This window comes from Hemitrygon akajei, chromosome 24 (assembly GCF_048418815.1).
Source record: "Hemitrygon akajei chromosome 24, sHemAka1.3, whole genome shotgun sequence".
Classification (NCBI taxonomy): domain Eukaryota; kingdom Metazoa; phylum Chordata; class Chondrichthyes; order Myliobatiformes; family Dasyatidae; genus Hemitrygon; species Hemitrygon akajei.
This window is the reverse complement of record NC_133147.1, coordinates 9,035,771-9,063,441: the sequence shown is the minus strand read 5'-3', so window position 1 is coordinate 9,063,441 and position 27,671 is coordinate 9,035,771. Positions and strand designations below refer to the sequence as shown.

General features: G+C 43.9%; 1 protein-coding gene across 9 annotated transcripts in view; it reads right to left on the bottom strand.

Moving 5' to 3' along the window:
* Positions 1–27,671, bottom strand: part of ahdc1 (AT hook, DNA binding motif, containing 1) — a 282,613-nt gene that overhangs the window by 225,152 nt on the left and 29,790 nt on the right. The window contains exon 1 of one of the 9 annotated variants that reach the window (XM_073028327.1): positions 2,994–3,013. The exons of the other annotated variants lie outside the window; for them this stretch is intronic. The gene's annotated coding sequence lies outside the window, so the exon portion shown is untranslated. Of the gene's footprint in view, positions 1–2,993; positions 3,014–27,671 lie in introns of those variants that run through there. 9 annotated transcript variants of the gene reach the window in all.

Sequence of the window (27,671 nt, the reverse complement as noted above, 5' to 3'; positions counted from 1 at the left end):
GTTCAACAGAAAACGAGTTCTGTTATGGCCGACTGGGGATTTTTTAGCGGCACTCAATGGACCTGGGCCTCAAGTTGCAGGGTCATGTGCTTTTCAGCCGCCGGAGAGGCATCAGAGCCATCGTGCTGTACTGGGGAGGTGTAGCGCAGTTGTGGGGACTGAAGATTTAAAACTGACTGAGGGTTTGGACATACACATTTGACCAGTTGTGTTTTTACTAATATTTTATATGTACTTGTATAAGTGACAATTGGGCCTCAAAGCCACAGATTTGCCTAGCGGGAATTGGTCGTCAGGGCAAGGACTGGGCCTCAAAGCCCCTTATTACGCAACTGTGATCTTGTGGGTGCTTACTGTGTGAGACTGGTGATAATGTGCCTTTGCACCTTGACCCCAGAGTAACATTGTCTCGTTTTGCTGTATTCATGTATGGTTAAATGACAATTATACTTGAATTGAATTGGAATTATTAAATCCCCCTGCTTAATCCTAGCCTAATCATGGGACAACTTACAATGACCAACTAACCTACCAACTGGTAGATCTTTGGACTGCGGGAGGAAACCGGAGCACCCGGAGGAAACCCACACGGTCATGGGGTGAACGTACAAACTCCTTACAGGCAGCAGCAGGAATTGAACCCAGACCACTTGTACTGTAAAGCATTGTGCTAACCACCACAATATGCTGCCGCCCCATTATTCTGAGAAGAGGTCCAGAGGCTTCACTGGACTGGCCGAAGGGGCCTCTAGCAAAAAAACAGTTATGAATCCCTGCCATAGATGCTGCCTGATCTGCTGAGCTCCTCCAACATTTTGTGTGTTACTTATGTGATTCGGTGTTCCTCTTTACAGCCTTAAATTATCTTACTTTGAGACTTGGCTGCTTGTTACTCGACTCCCCAGGTAGATGAAACACCATCCCTCTCAGAATCCAGACACTCAGTGAGATCACCTCCTGAACCCCAGTGGATATAGGCCAAGTTTCATCTTTTCTTCTGGGACTGTCTCCCCAGCAGCCAATCTGGCAAAGTCTCATTGTACCATCACAAAGGCAAATCCATCCTCAAGTAGAGCTTGCTACTGAATTTCCAATTATCCACATTCCTATTACTCAACAGGAAGTTTACAGAATCAATCACTCAACTTTATTGGGATACACCTGTACACCTACTCGTTAATGTAAATATCTAATCAGCTAACAACAACTAAATGCATAAAAGCACGCAGACATGGTCAAGAGGTTCAGTTGTCGTTCAGACTAAACATCAGAATGGTGAAGAAATGTGATTTAAGTGACTTTGGCCATCGAATGATTGTTGGTGCCTCAGTATCTCAGAAACTGTTGATCTCCTGGGATTTTCATGATTAACAATATCTAGCATTTACAGAGAATGGTGCAAAGAACACTGCCTCCAGTCAGTGACAGCTCTGTGGGCGAAAATGCCTTGTTAATGAGAGAGGTCAGAGGAGAATGGCCAGACTGGTTCAAGCTGACAAGAAGCTGACTCAAATAACCACACATTACAAGTGGTGTGTAGAAGAGCATCTCTGAAGTGGATGGGCAGCAACAGCAGAAGACCACATTTGGTTCCGCTCCAGTGCCTAATAAAGCTGCCGGAGTGCATTTCTATTAATCCAAATTATTTTTCGACCTAGCCTGACATCCCAACATTATGTTCAGGTGGGTCACTCAGAAATGTCCTCACTCCCATCCAGCAGCTGGGCTCCATCGCACATGGAAAGGTAGACCCAATATTGAGGACTGGCAATAATTTGCCAATCCCATTATCCTCCACTGAGGAGGCTCTTGTGTATAATTAAATGCAGCACATTATAAAAGATAAGAGAATAAATGTCTAAACAGCCATTAGTTTTAATTTTCTGAGGTATTAGTCCTAATGGATCACTTTAAGATGTCACGTCTTCTGACAGCCTGCATCTGATTTGCATCGTATCAGTCACACTAATTAGAGCAGGTGAGCAGAAGCCAATGTTAAAAACCCTCAATCAACTCAATGTCTTCAGTGGGATGACGTGTTCACCAAACTGCAATGCACCTTGAGAGAAAAGTTCCCGTGAAGAAGTGAAATTTCATCCAGTCAATCTGAAGAGGTGATGAAGCGTAGAGTTAACACAAGAGATTCTGCTACAGCACAGGAACAGCCCCTTCGGCCCACAATATTGTGCTGAACCAATTAAATTAGTAATCAAATGGCCAACTATACTACTCCCCTCTGCCTACACAATGTGCATATCCCTCCATTTCCCCCCACATTCCTTTGCCTATTTAAGAGCCACCTGAATGCCCCTATCATATTTGCCTCCTACCATCAACTTGGTTATGCAGTGACATTCTTTCAACCAGCTTCCGTTTCCCAGATCTTCCACTTTGAACATAAGACACAGAACAGTACAGCACAGAAACGGCCCTTCAGTCCTAAATGTTGTGCCACTCCAATTAAATGATTAATCAAACAGCCAACTAAACTAATCCTTTCTGTCTACACAATGTCCATAGCCTTCCATTTCCCTCACATTCCTGTGCCTATCCAAGAGTCGCTTGAATGCCTCTATCATATTTGCCTCTTACCATCAACTTTGTTCCTCCAAGAGGACTACGACCTTGTCGTTGGGTTTGGAGGCTTGCGTGCCTCAGTGACCCGTAGAACTATGTTGGCTGGAGTCAGGGCTTTTTGCTTTGGCTCTTGGTAGGGTCACCCATGCCAAACAGGTCAAAGGGTGGAGCCCAGACTAAGAGTGGTCCACCTGTCCTCCAGGTTCGGGGGGGGGGGGGGGGCTCAGCTCAGGGCTTATTAATCAAAAAAAATTGTTATAGAAACAGCAATGGAGCATCCTTCTACATCTGAGTGCGATAGTATTCCTGAGTCTCCACCTGGGACTTGCATGACTGACAGTAGTGAAAACCGTGAGAAAGCTACTGACATGAAGAAGGAAGCCTGAACACCACCAGAGATGAATGACCTTCCTTACTGCCTTGAACGATAGCTGCTTGACGGCCAGCAGAGAGTTCAATTTGGACATGTAGTGGCATTCTCTTCCTGTTTCCCAGATCTTCCACTGTGAACATAGAACACAAAGCAGTACAAGAACAGGCCTTTCTGCTCAAAATGGTGTGCCAGACCAATTAAATTAGTCAGCAACTGGCCATCTAATCACTTCTGCCTACACAAGTTCACATCCTTCCGTTTTCCTCACATTCATGAGCCTATCTCATCATTATCATCTTTATGTGCCATGTTGTATGATGTGGGTGATCACTGTCTCATGTCCACGATTGTTCTTGGCAAAATTTTCTACAGAAGTGGTTTGCCATTGCATTCTTCTGGGCAGTGTCTTTACCAGATGGGTGACCCCAGCCGTTATCAATACTCATCAGAGATTGTCTGCTTTGCGTCAGTGGTCACATAACCAGGACTTGTGATACAACCAGCTGCTCATACGACCATCCACCACCTGCTCCCGTGGCTTTACGTGACCCTGATCGAGTGGTGGGGGGGGGGGGTTCTAAGCAGGTGCCACAGCTTACCCAAGGGTGACCGGCAGTCTAGCGGAAGGAAGGGGCACCTTACACCTCCTTTGTTAGAGAAGTAACCCTGCGCCTATCTAACAGTCTCTTAAAAGTCCCTAACACATCTGTGTCTACCACCACCTCAGGAGTGCATTCCAGGCACCAAGCACTCTGTGTAAAATATCTTGATCCAGATGCTGAAGGATCAGACAGCATCTGTGGAAATGAATAAACACTCGACGTTTTGGGCTGAGACCCATCTTCAGGACTGGAAAAGAAGGGGGCAGAAATAGGTGGGCAGATGGGGAAGAGCAAGAGCTGGCAGGTGGTCCAGGGGAGGGGGATGGTAGGCAGGTGAGGGAGAGAGGAGAGTAGGAATGGTGAAAGTGAAAGATGGCTAAAGAAAGGATATGCTGGCACTGGAGAAGCTCCAGAGGAGATTTATGAGAATTATCCCAGGAGTGAAAAAGGTAATTGTAAAAGGTGGGTGGCGGGGTGGAGATAGGTCTCTACCAAAGAACGTGTAAGGCGTTCCCTCCCTCCACTAACCTGCGAGTCACCCTGCGGCAAGGTGTAGTACCTGCTTAGCCCCCCGATCGGGGTCACGTGAAGCCATGGGAGCATGAGCAGCTGGTACACATCACAAGCCCTGATTACGTGATGGTGACGATGAATGTCTGAGGAACGTTTAATGACTCTGGGCCGTACTTGCTGAGATAGAAAGTAGGAAGAGGGGAATCCCATTGAGACATACCATATATAGGTGTCTCCCCCCCCCCTCCTTTTCAAAGGTAGAGCGTTCCTATGAAACCTTTCTTTAAGCCGAAATGGCATAAAGCAAAGAACCATTAACATATGGGAAAAATTTTCATAAAAGCAAAAATCCTCTTTGTAATGAGAAAACAGGTTACTAATGTAGCTCTTTTGAAAAAGCGAAGTGGCGTGAAGCGGGGGACACCTATATTGAAAAGCCTAGATAGAGTGGACGTGGAGGGGTTGTTTCCTACAGTGGGAGAGTCTAGGATGAGAGGATACAGCCTCAGACTAGTAGAACACCCTTTAGAATGGTGATGAGGAGAAATTTCTTTAGCCAGAGGGTGGCGAAGCTGTGGAATTCATTGCCACAGGTGGCTGTGGTGGCAAAGTCATTAGTATTTAAAGCAAAGGTTGACAGGTTCTTGATTGGTAAATATGTCTAAGGTTACAGGCAGAAGGCAGGAGAATAGGGTTGAGGAGAAATGGGGTTGTGTTGTGTAGGACTGTTGGTCTAAATGGGGTTCCCAACCTGGGGTCCACAGACTCCTTGGATAATGGTAAGGCCCCAGGGCTTGTTGGAAATCCCTGGTCTAAAGCATTGCATGAGATAGAAGGGGAGAGGAAGCCAATGAAACTACTGCCCATGTCACAGTCATAGTCATCCAATTAAAAATCACAGGGAGGGATAATTTATTACTGTGATGGTTTTAAGGGCTGTAACACAAAGACATTACATTGTGCAGTGTTAATGACACGGATGCCTGGGGAACTAGATTTCAAACTCATGATAATTCGTTAATAGCAAACAGAATCACAACACCGAGTAACATTCTGTAACGAGGCACCACCTCACAGTGTAACTCAGTTGATATTAAGCCCAAAGAGTGGTACAGATGCACATTTTTCAAATTCAGCATCAGAACACTCAGTACTGGACACGTGAACTCTTACGGAGTTTAGCCAAGAGCAGTGAAACCAGAGAAACCTCCCAGTCAATGCTGGGCTATGTATCAAATCCAAGGAATGGGACAAATATCCAACTGGAACTGCTAAACTGAAACCTGGTTGCATAGAACAGTACAGCACAAGCCCTTTGGCCCACAATGTTGTGCCAACCGTATAAGTTTTACTGCAAGATCAATCTAACCCTTTCCTCCAACATAACCCTCTATTTCCCAATCATCTATGTGCCTAAGAGTTGCTTAAATGCCCCTGAAGTTTCTGCCTCTATCACCACCCCAGCAGCATCTATGACACACTAACAAATTTCTGTGTAAAGAATCCACCTCAGACATCCCTACCTATACTTACCCCCAATCACCTTAAAATTATGCCCCATTGTATTTGTCATTTCTGCCCTGAGCAAAAGTCTCTCGATCCATGCCTCTTATTGTTGTGTATTTAACATTTCAGTAATATTTGAGTAATATTGCAAATATGTTGTTTCATTAAGTATTGTTTGTTGTTCACATAATTCATTGAGGGTTATATGTAAAAACACCTGAACAGCTTAAGCTCTCACATTACCACTTGATAAGTACACGCCTCGCTTAAAGAACAAACTTAAAACTCTCATTCCTGGCTCTTGTTTTCCTTTGAATTAGTTTAATTCAAACTCCTATCCTCTTGTACACCTCTATCAAGTTACCTCTCATCCGCCTTCACCCCAAAGAGAAAAGCCCTAGCTCGCTCAGCCTATCCTCATAAGACCTGCTCTCTAATCCAGTCAGCATCTTGTGTGGTGCAGAAACGCCCGCACTCCTACAATTCAGTTTGCAGCAATCTGGTGCGGCCACGAAGAATCAGGCTGATATACTGTACGGTATATTTTAAAACCTCCTCATGGCGAAGCGCAATTTTCTAGAACAAGGCTCTTTGAAATTTCAAGGCACCCACTCTTAGCAATTTAAATGCACATTTCTAGCATGCAAAATGCTTACTCGATGAATTTGGTCTCACCTTTGAGCTCGTCTCTGCAATCCCTAGGCTCTGTTGATAATTAGTGCTATGCTGTCTGCTCTAGCTACCTGTCTCACATTAACCATCTCCCCTGTTGATAATCACTTCAGTGTCGAATCATCTTTACTTCTGAAAGCCTGTATCTCTGAAGAATTCTTTTTTCTGTGACTAAAATACTCTTACAACAAACATCAAACAGATAAGCACATACAGGGCCCAATTTTAAAAATAATAATAATGAGTACAATTTGGGAGTACTTCCAGTCATGAAGGCTTTGAAACAATCAGACAATGCAAAGGGAAATCAGCCCAGACCATACACTATATCGAACAAAATCTGCGGTTGGCAGCCTTTGACCAATCTCTCAACCTGAACCAAAGCCAAAAAAGCACAAGGTACTTCTCAGTTACCTTGACTACACAGAGGTGCATGCAGTTACATTCGAGCAGCAAAAAAAAATGTGTTCAACAAAATGGCTGCTGGCCAGATACCAAGCAAGTGCTGCAGCAGTCAAAAAACATGGCCCCGGAACCCAGTGAAATAAAAATCACTGTTACATTTCCACTCCTACACAAGCCATTGAGGCTACGGCAGAGCGCAGAGCCAGTTCATAGACGATGTCTAGTCTGCAGTGTTTACCCTCTCAAGCAGGCTCTGCATCTGTCTAACAACTGGATTAACCACCCAAACTGAACGAGCTGCTCACACCTGCTAAACTAAATAATTTGGCAGAACATTCAAAAGGAAAATAATAACAACAAAGGAATTAAAGGAGGAAAAAAATTCTCCTGTACAATCAGCATAGCTGGGTTGATAATCTCCTTCGATAAAGGGGTTGGGGGGGGGGGGGTCAAGAGCTCAGAGCTTCACAGGGAAATTACTGACTGCACAACAAACAGTTCAATAATAAAATACTACTCTTTGGAAGGCACACAAAATGGCTACAAGAAAGACAACAGAAATCTGGTGCAGATAGCCCACACCAGCATTGGTCAGACTGCATCTGTGAGCAATTTTGGGCCCCGTACTGAACAAAGAATATGCTGGCACTGGAGACAGTCCAGAGGTGGTTTACGAGAATGAACTCAGGAGTTGAAAGGGTTAATGCATAGTACTGTGCAAAAGTCTTAGGCGCCTATGCTGTGTATAGCTAAGGGGTGCCTAAGACTTTTGCACAGTACTATATTTGTCAATGTGGAGTGAAGAGCAAGTTTGTAAATCCAGTGGGAGCAAAGGATATTGGGAATGGTGAGGGTGGAGCACCGCGGGAGGGGTGTGGGTCAGGTGGCAGAGAAGGTGTGGGAGCTGTTCACACAGGTACAGACACACCCAGATGTGAGACACCAGGCAAGGTCATTTGATTCCAAACAATTGGTTTATTGATCATGATAGAACATCTCTCTGCTGCTTCCCACTCCCTCTCTTCTCTCTTTCCCTTTTCCCAACAATGGCTCCCCTCTCTCTGCTCCCTTCCCACTCTTCAGTCCACAATAGAGACCCATATCAGAATCAGGTTTATCATCACTCACACAGGTCATGAAATTTGTTTTATTTTGTGGCAGCTGTACAGTGCAATACATAAAATTACTACAGTACTGTGCAAAAGTCTTAGGCACCCTTCGAACAGTACTATATGAGGTGAGATTGATGGCTGTGGGCTGAAATATATCTTATGGAAATGGTTGTTTGATGATGACCTTCAATAAAAAATAAATTCAAAAAAAAAAGAAAGAAAGAATGATCAGGGAAATACACTGTATATTGAAAGGCCTAGATAGAGTAGACATGCAGAGGATGTTTGCATTAGTGGCAGAGTCTAGAACCAGAGAGCACAAACTCGGAATACAAGGACGTTCCTTCAGAACAGAGATGAGGAGGAATTTCTTTAGCCAAATTCTTTAGGGTGGTAAATCTGTGGAATTCATTGCCACAGCCGGCGGTGCAGGCCAAGTTATTAAGTATACTTAAAGCTGAGTTTGATACGTTCTTGATTAGTCAGGGCTTCTAAGGTTATGCGGAGAAATAGGTGGAGTTGAGAGGGAAAATAAACCAGCCATGATGGAATGGTGGAACAGACATGATGGGTCGAATGGCCTTATTCCACTTCTATATCTTATGGGCGTCCAAATTATTACCCTAACTCTGCAAGTGTTTTTTCTTTCAAGTAAAGACACAGTTCCCTTCAGATGTCACAATCTGTCTCCACTGTTTACCCAAACCCTCTGGGGAAAAGGTTGATTTCCCTATTCAACCCTGGGTTCTATTGCCTCCTACCTTTGCTCTACATGCCTTGGCTTTTGGTCCTTCCACCAAAGGGTATTGTTTCACTGTCTACTTTAGCAAGTCCGTTTCTGGAGTTGACTCGCTATCTCTCCTTCTCTCTCTGCTCCAAGGAGGCACAAGCAGACATTAAATTAAATTCTGCCAGCAAGTTGGTATGGGAAGGATGGAGGAAAGGGGCTTGCTTTGCCGTTGTTGTTTTGTTGCTTGTTGAGTTCTGTGTTGCTCTGCTGAACATTGTGGGCATATTATGTTGGTACTGAACTATGTAGCAACACTTGTGGACTGCCCCCAGCACATCCTTGGTGTGTTGGTTGTTGACACAAAAATTACACATCCCACTGTATGTTGTGGTAAATACATCTAAATCTGAAAAGCTGAATCTTAACAGAGGACTGCAGGGTGCTTGTTGGTGGTAGAACAACAGCCTGGGCTTTTGGATGCAGAGAAATGAGTTCAAATTCCACCCCAGTGGCATTTGGGTTCGAGGGGAATTGGGCACTGCCAGAAATGCCTGAACATCAAGATTAACTTTCAGCAGAACTACTGGAATCAGAGGGACACTTTATATCAGGAGTTCCCAATCTGGAGTCCTCAGAACCAGGGGTCCATGGCATAAAAAAGGTTGGGAACCCCTGGTTTAGATCATGCTGTTACTCCAGCCACCATGCTTTGCTTCCCCCCCCCCCCAAGTTTATGCCTTTAATTCTCCATCCCCAGCACCTCCCAAGGACTTGCTGGCGAGCTGCCTTGTTGAACTGCGGCCTCCGTGGCTGCTGTCTCAAACAACCCAGTGACTTGCTTGGCCACACCAAAGGTCAGTTGCATTGGCGGGCCTGAAGTCTCAGACAGAGCGAGGGAGGGACTGAACAGCATTAGCAAACACTTCATGGTCACTATTACTGAGATGACCTTTTCATTCCAGACTTCGTTTGTTTACTCAAATTTCAATCCAGAATTCATCAAGGAAGGAGCTTCAATCGTTGTTTCCAGAAGAGAACGGATTAAAGATTATTTGTTGCGAGTATTCTGAAACACGTAGTGAAATACGTTGTTTGCGTCAAAGACTAACGCAGTCTGAGGATGTGCTCGGGGTTGCCTGAAACTATTGCCATGCTTCCTATGCCAACATAGCATGCTCAACAATTTACTAACCCTAACTAGTACGCGTGTCTTTGAACGGTGGAATGAAACAGGAGTATCCGGAGGAAATACACGCTGTCACAGGGAGAACGTACTATCTCTTTATGGAAAATGGCAGGAATTGAATCCCAATTGGTGATTGCTGGTGCAGCAAAGGTGGCACTAAAAGCTATGCTACCGTGCCAACTGGGCCTGGCTGGCGTGTTTCCATAAGATCATAAGACATATGAGCAGAATTTTAGGCTATTTTACACATTATATCTGCTCTGCCGTTTTATCATGGCTGTTCCATTTCCCGCTCAACCCCATTCTCCTGTCTGTTCCCCTTAACCTTTCACACCCAGCCTAGTCAAGAATCTATCAACCTCTGCCTTAAATACACCCAATCATCTGGTCTCCACAGCCACCTGTGGCAATGAATTCCACAGATTCACCACCCTTTGGCTGAAAAAATTCCTCTTCGGGTCTCGTCCCAAAACATTGACTTTTTACTCTTTTCCATAGATGCTACCTGACCTGCTGAGTTCCTCCAGCTTGTGTGCGTTGCTTTGGATGTCCGCAGATTTTCTTGTGTTTTTGTTTTGTGAATTCTCCTTCAACTCTGTTCTAAATGGACGACCCTCTATTCTGAAGTTGTGCCCTCTGGTTCGAGACTCCCACATATTAGAAAACATCTCTACAAAGGGTCATGTGAAGTTGGGACTGAAAAGCCACCTCGTAGTTCACAAGAGGCATATCTAGAAGCTTCGTGAGCTTCCCGTATTAAGGCGCCGTGTATCCACCAGCGCCATCTTGATTTTCCATCTTTATGTGCAATCTTTTATTGATTCTACTGTTTCTTTGTATTTACTTTGAATGCCTGCAAGAAAATGAACCCCATGGTGGCATATACAGTACTGTGCAAAAGTTTTAAGCACATATATATAGCTAGGGTGCCTAAGACTTTTGCACAGTACTGTAGTAATTTTATGTATTACACAAAAAAAAACAAATTTTATGACATACATGAGTGACAATAAACCTGACTCTGATATGGGTCTTTTGTGGACTGAGAGTGGGAAAGGGGCAGGGAGAGGGGAATCATGGTTGAGAAAAGGGGAAGAGGAGAGGGGAGGGAGTGGGAAGCACCAGAGAGACGTTCTGTAATGATCAATAAACCAAGTGTTTGAAATCAAATTACCTTGCCCTGCTTTCTCAGAGCTGGGCAAGTCTCCACTTGTGCCACCCCCCCCACCCCTGGCTCACCTTTTTTGCCACCTGTCCCACACCCACTCATGGCACTCCACCCTCTCCATTCCCAACAGCCTTTGCTTCCACCAGATTTACAAACTCGCTCTCCATTCCATGTTGACAAATACAGTACTGTGCAAAAGTCCTAGACACTCTTGCTATATATACATGCCTAAGACTTTTACACAACACTGTATAGTGACATATGTACTTTGATAATAAATTTACTTTTGAAGTTTTTATACTGCAAGGATGTTACATACCCACGAGGTACAGTAACGGGGCTCAAACTCATCGCTTGCAGTGTCATTCCTGCAGGATAATCATCTGGCCACTTTAGCCCATTTTCCTAAGTACCTCCTTATGTGGGTCTGTGTCAAATTTGGAGATAATAGTCCTTTACATTAAAGGCTCTGGATAAATGCACATCAGAAAAGGAATCCAGCACATCGCTTAGGCCTCTGGCCAAGACAGCTGGGCGAAATACCACTTTCTCAGAAGACTCCATGTACAGATGAAATGAACATCCTTTTCACAATGGACTTTGGTCCCCATGCCACATTGTGTTAATTCTAACAACTACCCTTTCATTGCTTCGAGCTTTCCTGAGGGTAGGTCCTTGAATTCGAGTGATCTCTCCCTCTCCCTAGGTTCTGTTGGCGAATGGTCATTAATCGACGTGGACATTGACGTCATGCGGAGGTTGTGTGTTTCAAGGACTCCATCAGGCGATGCCAACTCAGGGCCATCTATGTTGGAATGGCTGTGGATGAGATGCCAGACGAAGATTGATCCAACCCCTCCTGGGCCACACTTCATCATGCCAGATGAAACACAGCAATATCACAAGATACAAGAGCAGAATTAGGCCATTTGGCCCATTAAATCTGCTCTGTCGTTTTATCATGGCTGATCCAATTTTCCTCTCAGCCGTAATCTCCTTCTCCCTGTATCTCTTCATGCTCTGAATCAAGAATCTATCAACCTCTCCCTTAAATATACATAATGACTTGGCCTCCACCGCTGCCTGTGGCAAAAAATTCCACAGATTCACCACTCTCTGGCTAAAGAAATTCCTCATCTCCATTTTAAAAGGAGACCCCTCTATTGTGAGGTAGTGTCCTCTGGTCCTAGACTCTCCCACCATAGGAAACATCCTCTCCATATCCACTCTAACAAGGCCTTTCACCATTTGAAAGGCTTCAATGACGCGGACTGTAAATTTGGACTCTCAGGTTTATGATGTGTTGTAGTTCTAGTCGCTCCTTTTCTGTTACAACTTCTGGGCGATTTCTGAATCAAGGCGGCCTGCTAATAACGAACACAGAACTGAACTGTACTGAAACATGCCTTTTGATTTTGTGTTTTTATATTCTGTGTTTTCGCTCATTCTTATTTGTTGCCATTTGCACAGGAGGGGAAGGGGGGGGTTTGATGTTTGATGTTTACCTTTGAACAGGTTGGTTCCATGTTTATTCTTTGTTTCATGGCTCCGAGTGCGGAGAAGACAAATTTCAGATTGTACACTGCATACATACTTTGATAAATAAAAGTACTTTGAATCTTGACTTTGAAGTTTAAACCTCACTGATACTACATACTGACTCCTCTGAGCTCCTGGAATGGATCATATCATTCCAAACTGACATGATAATAACAACATAGGGAATTGAGTGTGATGGGCTTCATTTTACTTTGAAAAATAATGGCATGTTAGCATGTGGCTAGTGTAACAATTAACAGAACCAGCGATCAGAACCCATTCCATTCACTTGCACTTGGCCATATCCCGATAAACACTTCTTACAGGACAGCAGGGTAGCGGAGTGATTAGCGCAAGGCTTTACAGGGCCAGCAATCAGCATTCAGTTTCCACTGCCGTCTGTAAGGATTCCGTACGTTCTCCCTGTGACTGTGTGGGGATCCTCCGGTTGTTCGGGTTTCCTCCCACATTCCAAGAATGTGCAGGTTAGGGTTAGCAACTTGTGGGTATGCTACGTTGGCACCAGAAGTGTGGTGATATTTGTGGGCTGCCCACAGACATCCTCGGTCACTGACACCATCATGCATTTCACTGGTCATCAAGTGTCATATGACATGGGTGATATAACCACGATTGTTCCTAGCCATTTTTTTTCTTCGTAAGTAGTTTGTCAGTGCCTTCTTCTGGGCAGAGTCTTTACAAGACAGGTGACCCCAGCCATTACCAATACTCGTCAGAGATTGTCCACCTGGCGTGAATGGTCGCATAACCGGGACCTGCGATATACACCAGCTTTTCATACGACCATCCACCAGCTGCTCCCATGGCTTCACACAACCCCTGTTTGGGAGCTGAGTTGGGGGGGGGGGGGGGGGTGTGCTAGTAGATGCTACACCTTGTCAAAGGGTGACCTGAAAGTTAGTGGAGGGGAAGGAGAGCCTTACACCATGGTAGAGACACATTTCCAACTCGCAAAAGACATAGCACATAACGAATGATCCTCCACCATCGGGTTTCTGAATGGACATTGAACCAATGAACACTACTTCGCTGGCTTTTTAATTTCTATTTTTGCACTACTTATTTAACTATACTGTATTCACAGTTTTTAAAATCCATTATTATGTATTGCATTGTACTGCTGCCACAATGTCAACAAATTTGACAACGTATGCCGGTGATGTTAAACCTGATTCTGATCATGAATATTTGGTCTTAATAGTGGTCCCTGCAACTACACATTTGTCAGCCCTGTGGAGAAGTGATGGACATCGTCACCACACAGACATTTAATAACGAAGTCTCTGCCACTGCTAAACATGTGAAGCAGTCTGATAGAACAAGTTATTTCAGTAATTCAGTATTTTCTTTTCAGTACACCTCAGATTATTCCAACAAAGAATAGTGGATCTACCTGTGATACAAATCACATTGTGACAAAGATTTTCTGAACATAAAGAAAGCCACTGTATGAACACGAATTTAAATGACTCTAATGAGCAATAATAATACAAGCACTCTGCCATGCATCTGCTTAATACAACCTTCTGCTGCTCGGGAGGCAGAAGCCCACAATAGATCACCTTTGCCTTAGTTATCAATTCTTTTCAGGGAGGAAAGAAGCCGGGCGGATTGTCACGGCGCTGAAGTGGTGCTGACATTGCAGTCCAGCACACCTCACTTAATTTGAACCATGTTAAAACCTGGCAATGCGTACTAGGGGTGTCATTCCATTTCCTGAGGACGAGAATACGACAGCAAGAATGTAATACTGAGGGGAGGTCTGTTAGAGACTCACAGGGCTGTAAGAGGCATAGATAGAGTGGAAAGAGAATATCTGATTCCCTATGCATTAAAGGCGAGAAAAGGTTCAAGGTGGGGGGGAGAGAGGGGAAAAGTTTGGGGGGGGGTCGAGAGAGTGTAGGTCTGGGGGTGTGCAAGAGGAGGTAGGTTTAGGGGGGCAAGAGGAGGTAGGTTCAGGGGGTGAGAGGAGGTAGGTTCAGGGGGTGAGAGGAGGTAGGTTCGGGGGTGAGAGGAGGTAGGTTCGGGGGTGAGAGGAGATAGGTTCGGGGGTGAGAGGAGGATAGGTTCAAGGGGGATATAAGGGGTAACATTTTTTAACTGAGAGTGAAGGATGCATGGAACACACTGCCTGGTCTGGTGGTTGAGGCAAATACATAAGAGGCTTTTAAGAGACATTTGGATAGGCACATGAACGTAAAGAAGATGTTGGGATACGGACATGGTGCTGGTCAGAGGGATTAGTGTTTGGGTGTTTTTGATTTGCTTTTTAGCTGGCTCGACACAATATTGTGGGTCCAATGCCCTTTTCCTGTGCGATGTTCTACATAAATTTCCAAGTAACTTTATTGTCAGAGGACATGCACATCACCATATACAACTGAGATTCGCTTTCTTACAGGCATTCACAGTAAATGTGCAGCTGGCAGGGCACCATGGTTGCATAGCGGTTAGCGTGATGCTATTGCACCTCAGTGCGTTCCAGCGTTTGGAGCTCAATTCTGGCAGCGTCTGTACATCCTCGCCGTGGAATGCGTGAGTCTCGCTCCCTGGCTATTCCTGTTTCCTCACACAGATCAAAGATGCACCGGGTAGGTTAACTGGTCATTACAAAGTATCCTGTGATTAAATTAGGGTTAATCAGGTTTCTCAGGGGTTGCTTGGGTGATGTGACTCGAACCTACTTTGCACCACATCGCTAAATAAATGCCCCCAAAAAAGCCCCAACAGAATAATAATGATAAATCAACAAGCAATAAATATCGACAGCACAAGCTGAAGAGTTCTTGAAAATGAGTCTATTGGCTGTGGAAACAGTTCAGTGTTGGGGTGAGTGAAGTTGAATGATGTTATCCCCTCTGGTTTAGGAGCCTAATGGTGAGGAGTAATAACTTCTCCCGAACCTGGTGGTGTGGGATTTGAGGCTTCTGTCCCCTTTTTCTAATGGCAGCAGCGAGAAGACAGCATGTCCTGAGTGGGTGGGAGTCCTGATGACGGATACAGCTTTTTCTGCGCTCCATGTAAATGTGCTCAATGGTGGGGAGGGCTTTACCTCTGATGGACTGGGGTGAATCCACTGCTTTTTGTAGGCTTTTCCATTTAAGGGCATTGGGGTTTCTATACCAGGCTGTGATGCTTATAAGGAATTGGTCCGACCACACTTGCAGTAATGTGAGCCATCTGGGGGCCCCCTTATCTAAGAAAGGATGCACTGGCTTTGAAGAGGGTCCGGAGGAGGTTCACAAGAATGATCCCAGGATTGAAAGGGATAATGTATGAGACACATTTGATGGCTCTGGCTTATACTCACTATAGTTTAGAAGAATGAGAAACCTACTGAATATTGAAAGATCTAGACAGAGTGGGCATGCAGAGGATGTTTCCTCTCGTGGGGCACAGCCTCGGAATAGAGGGACATCCCTTTAGAACAGGGATGAGGATGAATTTCTTTAGCCAGAGGAATCAGTGGAATTCATTGCCATAAACCTTTCCTGCAATCATCTTTGGCCCTTTATCATTCATTTCAGCACATCTCACTTCCCAGCTTCTGAAACCACGCCCACTCTCCCCCCTTTCTCACGTTGCAGGCTGCCCCCAGCTCATCCTTGAATGTGTTGGTTTTGCACAGTACTGTAGTAATTTTATGTATTGCACTTAACTACTGCTGCTAAAATGAAATTTCATGACATATGTGAGAGATGATAAATCTGATTCAGATAGGAATCTCTACTGTGGAATGTGAGTGGGAGGGGACAGGTAGTGGGGAATCACGGTTGGGAAATGGGGAAGGGAGAGGGGAATCACGGTTGGGGAGAGGGGAAGGGAATGGGAAGCACCAGAGAGACATTCTGAAATGATCAATAAACCAATCGTTTGAAATCAAATGAGCTTACCCGGTGTCTCAGGGCTGAGTGTGTCTGCACCCGTGCCACACCCCATCCCAGGCACTTCTTCTCTGCCACCTGTCCCACACCCCTCCCTTGGCACTCCACCCTCACCATTCCCAACATCCCTTGCTCCTACTAGATTTACAAACTTGCTCTCCACTCACATTGACAAACACAGTTCTGTGCAAAAGACTTAGGTGCCTTAACTATATACACGTGCCTAAGGCTTTTGCACGGAACTGTGCGGTTCAATGCACAACTAGATCGGAATCTGAATTTTCGGTCCACCAGTCAACATGCTGACCATCTCCCGTCTCCACTCAGTGCTGATGACGGGTCTCAATCAGAAATATCAACAGTCTCTCTTCCCCCTCTACAAATGCTGCTTGCTCCACTGGCTTCCTCCAGCACACTGTGTTTCTGCAGATCCCAGCAAGTGAAATCTCTTGTCCCTCCTCTCTAGCTCAAGAATTCAAGAGCATCAGAATTTTCAGCATGTTTTAGTTCAGATTTCCAGGATGTTTTTTTTAAATTCTCCTTCAGTGATTCAGACAAACGTTCTGCAGCTCCCACTTGTTGCTTCCCTTGGCAAATGTCTTGTTTTTTCATTTGTCACACATCTACTCTTTCACCACGTATGATGGATCCACTCCAACACATAAAATGATCCGTTTCATCGATTAATCTCTCTTGGACGCCACTTTATCACACACCTCCACTTTTATTTTCTCCTCCCCTCCCCACTTACGTTGCATCTTCAAGACTGCTCATCTTTAAATCCTCGCAGTTTCAAGGGTCATTAACCTGAAATGTCGGCTGTATTTTTCTCTGCACTGACAATGCCTGAACAACTCTGCATTCCCAGCATTTTTTTTGTTTTTCATTACTGACCTCCCACTCAGTTGCTGCCTAAACTGAACGATGTACAGTTTTGTACAGCAGAGCAACTTTGCTGATGGACAAAGGATGCCAAGCACTCTCACTCCCAATACTCCCAAAGAGTGCTGGACACAAACTCGACCTTGCTCACAAAACAGTAGTTTAGAATCATTCTGCAAATGCCAATCATTGACTGAGTACCACTAAAAAGAAAGAGAAATTACTGATAAAACAACATATAGACCACAGAACCTCACCTCAAGTCTGAACTGATCCCACAACGTACAGACTCACTTTCAAGGATTTTACAACTCATGTTCTCAGCATTTAAAACAACACACACAAAATACTGGAGGAACTCAACAGGTCAGACAGCATCTATGGAGAGGAGTAAACAGTCACCATTTCGGGCTGAGACCCTTCTTTTGAACTGGAAAGGATATCCTCCTTCCCCTTCCCCCACCTTTTTAATCCAGTGTGCTCCCCATTCCTTTTCAGTCCTGAAGAAGTGTCTCAGCCCGAAATGTCGAGTGCTTATTCATATCCATAGATACTGCCTCACCTGCAGAATTTTCTGTGTTGCTCCGAATTTCAAGCATCTGAAGATTTTTTCATGTTTATTCTCAGTATTTAATTTTTTATTATTTGCACAATTTGTCTTCCTTTGCACCTTAGATTGTTTGCCAGTCTTTATGTATAGCTTTTTTCATAAATTCTACTGTACTTTTTATTTTCCTGTAAATGCATGCAAGAAAAGAAATCTCAAGTTCAAAGCTCAAAGGAAACTTAGTATCAAAGTACATCTGTCACCACATACAAGTGTGGGATTCATTTTCTTGTGGGCATACTCAATAAATCCAATAACCAGCAATGTGATCAATGAATGACCACACAAACTTGAGTGTTCACCAGTGTGCAAAAGACAACAAACTGTGCAAATACAATAGAAAGAAATAATAACAATAAATAAATAAGCAATAAATATCAAGAACATGAGATGAAGAGTCCTTGAAAGTGAGTCCATAGGTTGTGGAAACATTTCAGTGACGGAGCAAGTGAAGTTGAGTGAAGGTATCCCCTGTTGTTCAAGAGTCTGATGGTAGTTTATGCAGTTACTAGTAGATGGTAGTACATGGTGACATAAACTTTGAACCATGCAGCACAGTTCAGGCTATTCAGCCCATCATGGAGTTCCAACCTTTTAACCTACTCAAAGACCTATCTAATCCTTGTCTCACACATAGTGCTGCATTTGTCTTTCATCCATGAGAATATCTATGAGCTCCTTAAATTCCTGAATGTATCTGCCTCTACCACTACCCCTGACAGTGTGTTCCACACACCCACCACTCTATATTAAAAAAAAACACCACCACCCCTTCATACTTTCCTCCAATCGCCTTAAAATTATGCCCCACTGTATTAGCCATTTTCTCCCTGGGAAAAAGTCTCTGGCTGTCCACTCGCTCAATGTTTATCATATTATACATTTCTATCCAGTCACCTCTCATCCTCCTTTGCCCCAAAGAGAAAAGCCCTGGCTCACTCAACTCTATCCTCTAAGAGATGTTCTCTAATCCAGGCAGCATCCTGGTAAATATTCCCAAGTAGTGCTGGACACAAAATCTATCTTGCTCATTAAACAATATTTTAGAATTATTTTGGGATGGTGGGGTGGAGATATATTTCTACCAAAGGAGCTGTAAAGCACTCCTTCCCTCCACCAGCTTACAGGTCATCCTTGGGCAAGGGGTAGCACCTGCTTAGACTCCCCCCACCCCAACCCCTCTGATTAGGGTCATGTGAGCCCATGAGAGAAGGTGGTGGATGGTCGTATATGCAGCTGGTGCACATCACAGGTCCTGGTTATGCGACCACTGACACTAGGCAAACAATCTCTGAAGAGTATTGATAATGGCTGGGGTCACCCGTCTTGTAAAGACACTGCCCAGAAGGCAGCATTAGCAAACCAATTCTGCAGAAAAATTTGCCAATAACAGTCATGGTCATGGAAAGAGAAAAGAGTAAGAACAAAGGCATGAAAGAGGTCTTATTAGAACTTCTCAGATTAAAGACCGATGGAAGACCATGATCATCCATGTCAAACAACACAGCACAGAGTGATGATGATGAATCAGCTACAGAATACCACTAAAAAAAAAGAAAAATTACCAACAGAACAATAAGTCCCATATAACTAAGAGATTCATAGAAGGTTTGTTTATCTAACTTCATCCACACGGTGCTTTTGCATTCCCCAGGAAATCAAGTCCTCAGCATGACAACTTTAAAATGTTCAAATTTCAAAGTTCAAAGTAAGTTTTATTATCAATGTACATATATGCCACCATATACAACCCTGAGATTCATTTGCTTGTGGGCATACTCAGCAAATCTATAGAATAGTAACTATAACACGATCAATGAAAGATCAACCACAGCACAGAAGGCAACAATCTATGCAAGTGCAAATAACAATATATAACGAGAACAGGAGATAACAGGAGATAACAAATAAAAAGTCCTTAAAATGAGATCATTAGTTATGGGAACATTTCAATGTTGGGCAAGTGAGTGTAGTTATTCCCTTCTATCCAATTCAATTCAATTCTATTGAGAGGTAGTAACTGTTCTTGACCCTGGTGGTGCAAGGACTTTCTATTTAATGGCAGCAAAGTGTGGTGAGGATCTCTGATGATGGCTGCTGCTTTCCCTATGACAGTGTTTCATGTAGATGTTCTCAATGGTTGAGATGGCTTTACCCGTGATGAACTGGGTCAAATCTGCTGCCTTTGATAGGGTTCTCCTTTATGTAATTGAGAGTCTCAATGAACTGAAAACGGTTTATGATTTCAAAGCAAGATGAACTGAGCAAGGCATTCAGGGAAAGCAAGAGGTGAGTGACATCTCCACAGTGGGACAGAAAGACAATATTTGATAAACAGAATGTGCTTTCCTTTTTCAACTGAACTGAGAAACTGTAACGGTTTTGACACAGCTGTGATATGTCTTTACTCCCTAACCACACCAGAAGCCACAGCTCTAACTGCTCTTTGGTGCATGATCATGTGCAGAGCCCACCTTTATTCCAACCTTGGCCACTGAGAGGAGGAACAGAAGTATGCTGAATCTCTGGGCAGCATTTCCAGCTGCAGCAGGTGCCAAGTGAGGACCAGAAATTTAAGTTATTTGAAGAGCAAGGTTCTAAGTTATGCCCATTACATAAAGAGCCACTTGTATGGTTTAAACGGCTTCTTAAATATCTTAAATGCATTTATCAAACAACTAAGTATATTCTCATCTCTGATCATTCTTATTTTAACGTGATGGTTGAAACCCTGGGTCAGCAGGTCCAGAAGTTAGAAGCCTGTTATCTGTGAGTCTGCACATCCACTAGGGAAGCTGGAGGCCCGATGTCTCCAGGTCCACTGGAGGCCTGATCTGGGGTTAAAGGCCTGTGTGCATGAGCATGTGCGTCTGGGCGGGTGAGTGGGATAAAGGGGGATTGCTTTGCTGTTGTTGTTCTGCTGGACACTGTGTGCATGCTACGTTGGCGTCAGAATGTCTGGCAGCAATTGCAGGCTGCCCCAGCAAAGGATGTGCTGGTTGTTAATGCAAACGATGCATTTTACTGTACATGTGATAAATAAAGGAATCCGAATCACATGAAGAGAGACTGGCTCTCGAAGGCAAATCCAACACAAGGTACACTCTTGAACACTGGACACGCAGGGGTTAGTTGCTCAAATGGATTATTTGAGTTTATCAAACATAATTAGAGATGTCAGCTATTTATTTGGCAGTCTTGAACATTTCATGCTGGGTAAAAAAACAAGTTTCATGACAGATGTGAGTGATGATAAACCTGATTCTGATATGGCTTTCTATTGTGGACTGAGAGTGGGAAGGGGGCAGGGAGAGGGGAATCATGGTTGGGAAAGAGGGAAGGGAGAGGGAAGGGAGAGGGGAGGGAGTGGAAGCACCAAGGACACATTCTGTAATGATCAATAAACCAACAGCTCGGAATCAAATACCTTACAAGGTGTCTCAGGGCTGAGTGTGTCTGTACCTATGCCACCTATCCTCCCCCCCACCAACTCTGGCACTCCTTCTCTATCACCTGTCCCAAACTATTCCTGTGATACTCCACCCTCGTCATTCCCAACATTGTTCCCACCAGATTTACAAATTTTCTCTCTGTTCCACCTTGACAAATACAGTACTATGCAAAAGTTCTTTGTCACCCTAGTTATATATATATGTGCCTTAGACTTCTGCATGATACTGGTCTCCTGCCAACTTTACCATATTATAAACACAGGAGTTTCTGCAGGTACTGGAAATCTTCAGCAACACACACAAGGTGCTGGAGGGAGCCATACAGCATATATGGAGGGGAATAAACAGAGGACATTTCATTAGGACTTGCTCTATTATATTACACTTGCCATATCACTGCTCACTGAATTAACCTATCCATATACCCAGTAAACCTTTAATAGGCTGCTGTGGTCAAAGGCTTTTCAAATGTTTTCAAATGAATCCAATAATTACTGACATTCAAAAGATATTCAAATAGATTCAAAAGAAGCAATTTATTTCAACATAAAAAAATGCAAAAAACACATTTGAACTGACAAATGATTTTGAATAGTTAAGTAAATGAAGCGTTTTCAGATGCTTACACCAGATTAAGATAACGATTAGCTTTATTTGTCATAAGTACATTAAAATATACAGTGAAATGCGTTGTTTGCGTCAACGACCAACACAGTGCTGGGCGCAGCCCACAAGTGTCGCCATGGTTCCGGTGACAATGGAGTGTGCACACAATTTACTAACCCTAAACACAAGAAATTCTGCAGATGCTGGGAATGCAGAGAAGCATGCTCACGGTACGTTAGAGGAACTCAGCAGTTAAGTCAGCATCCATGGAGAGGCATAAAGAGCCAACATATCAGGCCAAGATCCTTCATCAGGATGTATGGGTTACTAACACTAACCTGTATATCTTTGAAATGTGGGAGGAAATCCACATGGTCACAGGGAGAACATACAAACCCCTTACAGAAAGTGGCTAGAAATGAAGCTGGGTCACTGGCTCTGTAAAGTGTAATGCTAACTGCTACGTGATCATGCTGCACAATCAATGAAGAAGGCTGGCATCTGTACACCCAAGCTCACTCCTCAGCACCTCCCTGCACCACAGTTCCACTGAATGATGAATCCAGCGGCTGGTCACATGAATCGGACCTCTGGCCTGACTCAGGTTTTCAAAGTCCAAGACCAGCCAAGTGGGGAAATGGTCAAAGTGCAGGACAGGTCTTCCAAAACAATAACACCCTCTCCACTTCTGTTCCTCCATTAAGGACAGGTTCATGAACCTCTGGATTCCTTCTCCTGAAGTCAATAATCCCTTCCTTGGTCTTGCTGACATTGAGTGACAGATTATTGTTATGCCCGTTTGGTCAGGGCATTAAAGATTATGGCAAGAAAGCAGGTGTATGGGGTTGAGTGGAATCCAGGATCAGCCATGATGGAAGAGCAGAGCTGACTCGATGGGCTGAATGGCCTAATTCTGCTCCTATGTCTTATGGTCTCTTACGGACATCATTCAGCCAGATTTTCAATCTCCTTCCTACATGCTGATTCATCACCACCTTTGATTCAGCCTATGACAGTAGTATCATCAGCAAACTTCAATATGGCATTGGAGCTCTGCTTAGCCACACAGTTGTTAAACGAGTAGAGCAGTGGGACTAAGCACACATGGAGATCATGGAGGAGATGCTGTTGCCAATCTGAACTGACTGGGCTCTGCAAGTTAGGAAATCCAGGATCCAATTGCACAAGGAGGTATTGACGTCAAGGTCTTGGAGCTTATTGATTCGTTCTGAGGGGCTGATGATATTGAATGCTGAGCTGTAGTTGGTAAGGAGCCTCCTGATGTATGGACCTTTGCTGTCCAGATCTTCCAGCGCTGAGTGAAGAGCCAATGAGATGGCATCTGCTGTAGACTTGTTGCTCTGGTAGGCAAGTTGGTGTGGATCTAAGTTGCTTCTCAGGTTGGGCTGAAGGGCAAGTTTCCTTGCTGTATTACAATTTCTGAATGATTTGATTATGGCCGTTTAAAAAACTGGTCACTCAGTATCTCACAGACCTTGTACTTATTAAGACATTACTATCAATGTCTTGTTATTATATAATTTTTATACATTTTATTATAATATTTGCCAATGCCATCTTACTCATTGAGAAGTCATTAATCAGTTGATGAAACTGTGATTATGAACTAATCATTCCAAATATATCGATCATTATTGACCAGTCGCAATGTCAGATGAAGAGATGATCAATGATGGCCACACAATGTTCAGAACCATTTATGACTTTTCAGATAATGATGCAGCCCACATCCAAAAGCAAGAAGACCTGGATGCTATACAGGCCTGGATAAGTGTGAGACACAAACGTTAGAGTTATAGAATGTAACAGCACAGAAATAGACCCTTCTGCCAATCTAGTCCATGCCAAACTGTTATCCTGCCTTGACCCACACCTGGACCACAGCTCTTCATACTGGTCCCATCCAGGTATCTATGCAAATTTCTCTTAAACATTGCAATCGAACCTGTATCCACCACTTCTACAGGCAGCTCATTCCAGACTTGCACCATCCTCTTGAGTGAAGAAGATTCCCCTTTATATATCTCACCTTTCACCCTTACCTCTAATTCTAGTCTCACCCAACCTCAGTGGAAAAAGCCTGCTTACATACCCTCATCATTTTGTATATCTCTATCAAATATACCCCTCCAGGGAATAAAGACCTAACCTATCCAACCTTTCCTTTGAACTCGGGTCCTCATGTCCCGGCAACACCCCTGCAAATTTTAGATGATAAGACCGTAAGACACAGAAGCAGAATTAGGTCACATGGCCCATTGAGTCTACTCCGCCATTTCATTGTAGCTGATCCATTTCCCTCTCAGCCCCAATCTCCTGTCTTATCCCTTCATGCCCTGAATAATCAAGAATCTATCAACCTCTGCCTTAAATACACCCAATGGCTTGGCCTCCACAGTCACCCATGACAATGAATTCTAGATTCATTACTCTGTGGCAAAGAAATTCCTCCTCATCTCTGTTCTAAATAGATGCCTCTCTATTCTGAGGCTGGTTACTCTGGTCCTAGACTTTGCCACCATAGGAAACATTCTCTCCACATCCACTCTATTGAGGCCTTTCAACATTTGATAGGTTCAATGAGATTCCCCCCCCCCTTGCTCATTCTTCTGAATTCCAGTGAGTACAGGTGCAGTGACATCAAATGTTTCTCATATGAAAAGCCCTTCAATCCCAGAATTATTTTCATGAACCTCCTTCAAACCCTTTGCAATGTTAGCAGATCCTTTTCTCTGCACTCTTCCAATCATATTTGTATCCAAGAACCACAGAGTGACTTTATCCAACAAAACGGAATCCAGGTATCTACCCCTGATGTTCAGTGACATGACTATAACTGTGAAACCCCCATTATCAGTATCCTGTGCATTACTACTGACCAGAAAGGGAACTGGAGTAGTCATCTATACAATGTGGCTACCAGGGCAGGTCAGAGGCTGGGGATAATGGTAACATAGCAGTTAGCACGATGTTATTAGGGCTGAGGGCATTGGACTTCAGAGTTAAATTCCAGCATCCTCTGTAAAAAAATTTGACAATCCTCTCCCTGCTGTGCTTGGGTTTCCTCCACTGCCCCGGTTTCCTCCCACAATCCAAAGATGTACCAGCTAGTAGGTTAATCGGTCATTGCAAATTGTCCTAGGATTAAATCGGGGGTTGCTGGGTGGTGTGGCTTGAAGGGCCAGTTTATTTATTAATAAATAAAAAAGATGATCGGTCTCAACCTGGAACATTCACTGCCCATTTCCCTCCATGGAGGCTGCTCGACTCGCTGAGTTCCTCCAGTGATTTTTGTGTTGCTTCAGATTCCCGCCTCTGCCATCTCCCGGACTCTCCACATACTTGGAAAGTAAGTGGGGGAAATGAGATTGAGATAGTAGCCCTGTAGAAATTCATTGGTCCGAATGGCCACCCTTCCCGGCTGTAAATAAGAATGGTAGACACTGCGGTCCCATCCTGAGTGGCTTTCGGCTCCATTTCAGTGGTGAATGTGTTTGGGATCACGGTTGCTTGTGGTAACAGGGCAGGGTTCCTCCCTGAAGCACACCAACGATCTGACTGAGTTGTTTATTGATGAATCTGGCACTTTCACCACCATCATTACTGACAGGAATCAGTGCCAGAGTTTTGTTTTTAATTCCAGTTTTCTCTCACTGAATTTAAATTTTCCAGCTGTTTGCTCCAATAATATAACCACTCGGCACTGTCATTACTTTCCAAGCCTTGCCAGGATATTAAGGAAGGACTGTGAATTAACAAAATGCAACACAATGTCATCGGCGAATACTCCATCTGAACACTGCACGGAATATAAAAGCCCCATACATGTTCCCAGGGAGATCACTTGAAGATGCGCCAGTGTATAATCACTGGCAAAGCCCTCCCCACCACTCAGCAGATCTACATGGAGTACTGCCACAAGAAAGCAGCACCCATTAAGGTCCCATACCATCCACACCATGCTCTCTCCTCACGGCTGCTGTCGTGTAGGAGGTACACTAGACTTGGGTCCCACACAGTGATTACCTCTCAACCATCAAGTCCCTGAACCAGTGTGGATAACTTCACTCACCTCAACATTGAAATATTCCAAAAGCTATGGATTCATTCTCAAGGTCTCTACAACTCACGTTCTCAGTACTATTTATTTACTTATTCTTATTTTTCTCTTGCATTTGCAGAAATTGTCTTCTTTCGCACACTGGTTGTTTGTCAGTCTTTGTGTGTAGTTTTTCATTGATTCTGTCATTTCTTTGTTCTACAGTGAATGCCTGCAAGAGGATTAATCTCAGGGCTGTATATGGTGACATAAACGTATCTTCATAATAAACTTTGATTGTGTGGTAATTTCTCTGCTCAAAAAAAATTCGCCACAGATAGGTACAGGGATGAAAGAAAAATCGGAACGATGTGGAAGTGAAAGTTTAGATTGATTTTAGTTTAGGTTAAAAGGTTGACACAACATATTGGGCTGGAGGTCTTGTACTATGCTGTGTATTCTTCATAGGCAGAAGGGCCTACATTGTTCTGTGTTGTGCTCTGTAATATGAATGCAGCCTCAGAGATCCACAATACAGTTCACCGTGAAGCTGTTCAGCTGGATAAATGTATTGTAGTTGAAGTCAAAGCCATTTTGGGATTGTGTGTCCAGTACCAGACCACACACAGGAGGTAGTCAGCTTGCTTATCTTTCATGCCCAACTGCATTGTAGCTGCCACACAGGCAGAGCTTACATTTTAATCATTAAAGTTCCAGTTCCCTGGTGATCTCTGGGACAGCTTTTAAATGTTTAATGTTTAAAGAGAGCCAACAGTCCTGTCAGCTCTTTACTGAGATCAAAACTCTCACCAGCCTGCAGACGGCATTGGGTAGGGCTTCGTGTTCCTGCTTAATAAGCAGACAAAGCCTTCAGCTGGGTTGGCGCCATGCTCTGGAACATCCCAAATCCCTCAACTTTCCAAGCTTCTCTCGACTTTAAAAGATTCATCAAAATCCATCTTTTTTTTTCCAATTCATTCTCTCAACTCTTCTGTTGCTGCTCAGAGCCCACCACTGTTACAGAAAGCTTCTATGCTCGTGTTTCTGTTCTGTGCACTCACTGGGGGTAAACCGTATAATTAACCACATCACATCAGGTCCCCTAATATAGAATTTAGAAATATATATATATATATATAAAAACATAGAACATATATAGAATACACAGTATAGAACAGGCCTGCCAGCCCACCACGTCGTGCCAAGCTTTTAACCTACCTTGAGATCAGTCTAACCCTTCCCTCCCACATAGACTTCCATTTTCTTTCATCCACATATGGACCTAAGAGTCTCTTCAACGTCCCAAATGCACCTGCTTCATTTATGAGGAGACGGGGAGGTGGGTCTGTTAATATAGAACAGTACAGCACAGTACAGGTCCTTCTGTCCATGATGTTGTGCCGACCTTTTCAATATCAATCTAATCCTTCCCTCCCACAAAACGCTCCTTTTTTCCCATCCATGCGCCCATCTCAGAATCTCTTAAATATCCCTAATGTATCTGCCTTTACCACCATGCCTGGCAGCACGTTCCATGCACCCACCATTCTTTTGGTAAAGAACTTACCTCTGACATTCCCCCTAGGCCCCCTTGTGTTAGCTATTTCTGCCCTGGGTAAAAGTCTCTGGCTGTATACTTGATCTATGCCTCTTATCATCTTATACACCTCTATCAGGTCACCTCTCATCCTCCTTCACTCCAAAGAGAAAAGTCCAAAGCTCATTCAACCTATCATCATAAGACATGCTCTCTAATCCAGGCAGCATCCTGGTAAA